Genomic DNA, 5,328 nt, shown 5'->3' on the forward strand with positions numbered 1-5,328 from the left:
AGCCAAGCTTGCCCTTTGTCCACAAAAATTTAATTGGAACCTCCAGCAGGTTTCATTCAGACCCTTAGCTCCCTGCGTCAGAGGCAGGAAAGCAGGACTGGAGAGGAGAAAGGGAGAAGAGAAATTACCCTAAGCAAAGATGCACTGGGCTGCACTGTTTTTCTCTGTGCTTATCTATCATCAAACTCTTTAACTCTTGCCTGAGTCTGAATACAAATTGGAGGACAAAATGGAACCAGAATGCAATTTCTGCCCCTCGGTACTTAGTCAAAGAGTCTCCTGTGCTCCCAATTGCTTTCTGGAAAGAAACAAATCTTAGAACACCCAAGGGACCAAAGAAAATAAATATTTAATAATCTATACATGTTGTTCTCAAGCCATTAAAATCCAACATACTTGGCCTCTGTAAAGTCATAGATTGTGTACTAGCATCCCAATATTATCCCAATGTCTGGCCTACAGTAGCCTGTAGTAAACATTTCTTTTTTTTTTCTGTACATATAAAATTTATTTTTTATTCAGTCCATCCTCTTAAAATAAAATCCTGATCATAAAATTTCCCTATGAATATCTTTTACATTTTTATTTTATCTTTATTGTTGAAAGTTTTACATATGTTCCCTTTTCCTCCGATTGACCTCTCCTGATGTGTTTCTGTTGAGAAATCAGTTGATAGTCTAATGGGAGATCCCTTGTAGGTGACTTTCTGTCTCTCTCTTGCAGCCTTTAAGATTCTTTCTTTGTCTTTTATGTTTGCCAATTTAATTATGATGTGTCTTGGTGTAGGTCTTTTTGGATTCATCTTGATTGGGACCTTCTTGCTTCCTGTACTTGTGTGACTTTTTTCTTCCCCAAGTCAGGGACATTTTCTGTCATTATTTCTTCAAACAGGTTTTCTATTCTTTGCTCAGCTTCCTCTCCTTCTAGCACTCCTATTATGTGGATGCTGTTTCATTTCATGTTATCCCAAAGCTCCCTTAAACTCTCCTCCTGTTTTTTTTTTTTTTCCAGTTGCTGCTCTACATGGGTATTTTTTTCTACCTTGTTTTCTAACTCACTGATTCAGTTCTCAGCTTCTTCTAGTCTACTGTTGAAACTTTCCATGGTGTTCTTTATTGCAGCTATGCCATTCTTTATTTCCTCTTGATTCTTATTCATGTTGGTGTATTTCTTATTCAGCTCCTTATAATTCTCATTGAGTTGCTTGTACTTCTCATTCAGCTGTTGGAGCATCCTTAAAACCATTATTCTGAATTCTTTCTCTGACAAATTACTTCTCTCCATTTCATTTAGTTCCTTTTCTGGTGATTCCTCCTTTTCTTTCACTTGGGGGCTGACTCTTTGTCTCCCAATTTTTGCTCTTCCTTTGTATTTGTTTCTATGTATTAGATCAAACTGCCATGCCACACAGATTTTTTGGGTTGGTCTTATGTAGTAGATATTTTGTGGGACCCAGTGGTGCATTCTCTCAGGTCTTCTGGACTGGGTGTTCTAGGAAGGCCCCCTACTTGAGATACCTGGATTCTCCTGTTGTAGTTGGGTCTTCAATGTTATTGTCCTATTCATGGATGGAGTCTCCTCTCAGGGTGTCTGATTATGTGGCTCACTCCCTACCATGTTGTGCCAGCCATTGTGGAGGTGCTGACCGAACAGCATAAAATACAAGATAATACACGACACAGAAAGAACAAAACAAGAATGTACACAAGACCCCTATAGCCCCAACAAAAGTGCTCACTAGAGAAAAGAGAATTAGGAAAGAGAAAATAGAGCAAGAATGATAGAAAAAAAAGGAAAAAATGGGGAGAAAACACAATAGAACAAACAGAAAAATAAACCAAACACACTCAGGGGTAGGGGGGCAGAATCTGTAGGTGCAGAGATTAAATTAAAAAGTAAGGTTTGCCGAAACCGGTTTGGCTCAGTGGATAGAGCGTCGGCCTGCGGACTGAAAGGTCCCAGGTTCGATTCCGGTCAAGGGCATGTACCTGGGTTGCGGGCACATCCCCAGTAGGAGATGTGCAAGAGGCAGCTGATCGATGTTTCTCTCTCATCGATGTTTCTAACTCTCTATCTCTCTCCCTTCCTCTCTGTAAAAAATCAATAAAATATATTTTAAAAAAAAAGTAAGGTTAACGAATTAGAGGAATAGGGGAAAGACACCATGGTTTAGAATAGAGGAGGGAGAAAAGAAATGAGAAGACAAGAAAAAAAATTGAAAAGGAGAAAAGAGGAGAGAGCAGATAGGCCTAAATTTAGGAAATGAAACAAGTTAAAAAATTAGGAGAAGAAGAAAAGAGCAAGAGAAGAGAGATAAAAAATGAGTAGTGAAGAAAAAGAGAAAAGAAAATTGAGTAGGAGCAGGGAAGAGGAAATTAGATATATGAACAAACCAACAGAGACTAGAATAATAACAAATCAATAAAGCAGATAGATAGAGAAGATCCATTTTAAAAGGGTGGAAAAAAGAAAGGAAAGAGAAAAAACTAAAAAGGAGAAAGGAGAAGAAAAATGGGAGGTAAAAAAGAGAAGAAAGGAAGAAAAAGGTGAAAAAAATGAAAATGTTCACTTCAGCTGAGTTTTAATGCCCAATAGGAGCTGACTTTGGACCCCACTCTTCTGTTCTGTCTGCCAGTTCTGGGCTTCCTGTTAGGTACTTAGGTGCTAACCACTGTCAGGCACGGTGTCTTGGTGTTTAGCACCCTGCTTGAAGCTCCAAGCAATCCATCAGTTCACTGCTTGTGTCTGTCTCCACAGGCCTTGGCTGCAAGCAGGAAGGGCCAATCAGCCCTGTTTGCCTGTCAGCCAGATGCCAATCTTAATCACTCAGGAGTCTGTTTCTGATAGGGCTTTAGGTGGGGCTGGTGCTGTTTTGCTTTCAGGGAATATGATGGATGTTTTTCCCTGTCCCAGAACTACTCCTCCACGAGTGGCCCAAAATATTATTAGTCTGCCGTTGGCTGGACAGAGATCCTTGTATGGAGACCAATGGGATCAGCTGGAACCCTGGAGTTTTTATCAGTCTGGTTCCCAGAATAGCAGAGAGGATGGCCCCTCTTCTAATCCAGCCACTGAGGGCTCCTTGAGACTGTTTAGACCTATAAGCTTGGCCTCTGCCTTTGTTTCCTCTGTAAAGTTCAAATTGCAGGCTATGTCACCTGCCCTGAGGCTACTGGGCTAGCTCCTCTGTGGAGAAATGGCCTTCGGTTTGGAAGCATACGAACGCCCCAATGCAGGACTCCTGGCTACTGCTTTTCCATGTCTCCCTGCCCTGTTTCCCTCCCCTGCCTCTCCTCAGGCACCTCAAGTCCATGCCTCCCTCCCTGCACCAAAACCTTGGGTGAGTGGTTGCAACTGAAAACTCCTGTGTTCTGGGTTTAAAGATTGAAAATAAACAAAACAAAAACAACCATAAAACTTTGGCTTCTGCTCCCATCAGCACCATGCTGCTTTCGCCTTTCTCGGGGGCCGCCTTTTTCGGGGGCTGCCTTTCTAGGGGGCCACCTTTGGTGGGAGACGCCTTTTTTGGGGGCTGCCTTTCATGGCTGGGGTCTCAGGTCCAGAACCCCTGGCAGCCAGCAGCCTTGTGGCTTTTCCTTTTCACAGTTGGATGTCACGTCTGCCACCAAGGGATGCAGCTCTGGTGCTCAGCCTGGGCTGGGCTTCTATTTTTCTAAGGGAACAGATTTTTCCATAAGGCAACTTCCTCCTCTCCCTCTCGGCCCACCAGCCCGCCACCCATCTTGCAACCTCGCCGCCCTTCCTACCAGTCTCCAGGTGTTTTCTGTCCTTCTTTGCTATAAGTCGCCTCCTCAGCTGGGCCTCATTTGTTCATTCCAGGTGAATGTTCTCCAATTTGGTTGTATTTCCAGTCTGGTCCTGGGACGAGATGCAAGACAGGGCTGCCTATTCAGTCGCCATTTTCTCCCCACGTAGTAAACATTCCTTGGATGGATGACTTAACTGATGGCTACACACGTGAGAGAGAACTGCTCATTGTGGGATGTGGGAATGGCTACAGGGCTCAGTGTTACTGATAAAGCAGATAGATAAAGAAGGTCAATTTTTAAAAGGGGGAAAAAAGAAAGGAAAGAGAAAAAGGAGAAAGGAGAAGGAACATGGAAGGAAAAAAAAGAGAAGAGTCAGTGGGGGAAAGACCATAAACAATTTACAAAAAGAGCAAATACAACTAATGAGCAAAAGTAGAAGCGGAAGTTTCCTAACTGTGGAACTGGTGGGACCCTCCTAATTGTATGAATTAACTTAGGAACTTACAATTCAGAGCAAAAAGGTGGTAAGACCTATACAGAAACCTGGGAAGAGAAATAGGGGAAGGAGTCAAGGGCATTAGGTGAGTGTATGAGTTTCTTATAGCTGCTAAAACAATGACCACAAAGTTAATGACTTAAAACAATACAGATTTATTATCTCAGAGTTCTGGAGGTCTTATTTGGGCTAAAAGTCAAATTCTCGGCATTGCTGCAATTCTTCTGGAGACTCTGGGATAGAATCTGTTTCCTTACCTTTTCCAGCTCCTAGAGGCCACTTGCATATTCTCTCTCTCTCTCTCTCTCTCTCTCTCTCTCTTTCTCTCTCTCCAAGGTTGCCTCCCTCCTTCTAAGAAATGGTGCAATTACATTGGGTCCATCCAGATATTACAAGATAATATCGCCATCTCAAGATCCTGAACTGAATCAGATCTGCAAAGTCCTTTTTACCGAGTAAGTTAACACATTCACAGGTTCCAAGATTAGAATGTGAATATATCTGGGTGGGTGGCTGGGGAGGGGGCATTGTTCTGTCTACTGTAGGGAGCATGGAATTTCAGCCCCTTTACACACCCTGTGGCCTGAGCGGCTTAGGGCCCCAAAATGGAGGAACTAACTGTATTAAAAAAGTTAACAAGACTCTGGGCATAAGGTAGAGTCCAGTTTGGAGTCCAAGTGACACTTCTGCCACCATGCTCTCCATCCTAAGTGCAGTTTTGTTACTCTGAGTTCTGAGGCAAGCCACCGGCAAAGCAAAACTGTGCCTAGTAGAGAACACCAGCAGCCAAGGGTTTAGGTAGAGCATCTCCACTGGGAAGGAGAAGCTTTCTGAGATATCATCAAACTGGGAATGGCCCACATAATTGGAAAACCATGGTTTGGAGGAGCTGAGGGTTTGAAAGAGCAGGTATAGGCTGAGAATCATCAGGCTTTGGGCATTAATAAAAACTACAGCAACAATAATAATAGTCATCATTTATTGAGCACCTACCACATGTCAGGCATGTTTCTAATAATACATATATATTATACATTATATATATTTCAGTCAACTGTAACC

The sequence above is a fragment of the Myotis lucifugus genome, unplaced genomic scaffold (assembly GCF_000147115.1).
Source record: "Myotis lucifugus unplaced genomic scaffold, Myoluc2.0 scaffold_467, whole genome shotgun sequence".
Taxonomy (NCBI): Eukaryota; Metazoa; Chordata; class Mammalia; order Chiroptera; family Vespertilionidae; genus Myotis; species Myotis lucifugus.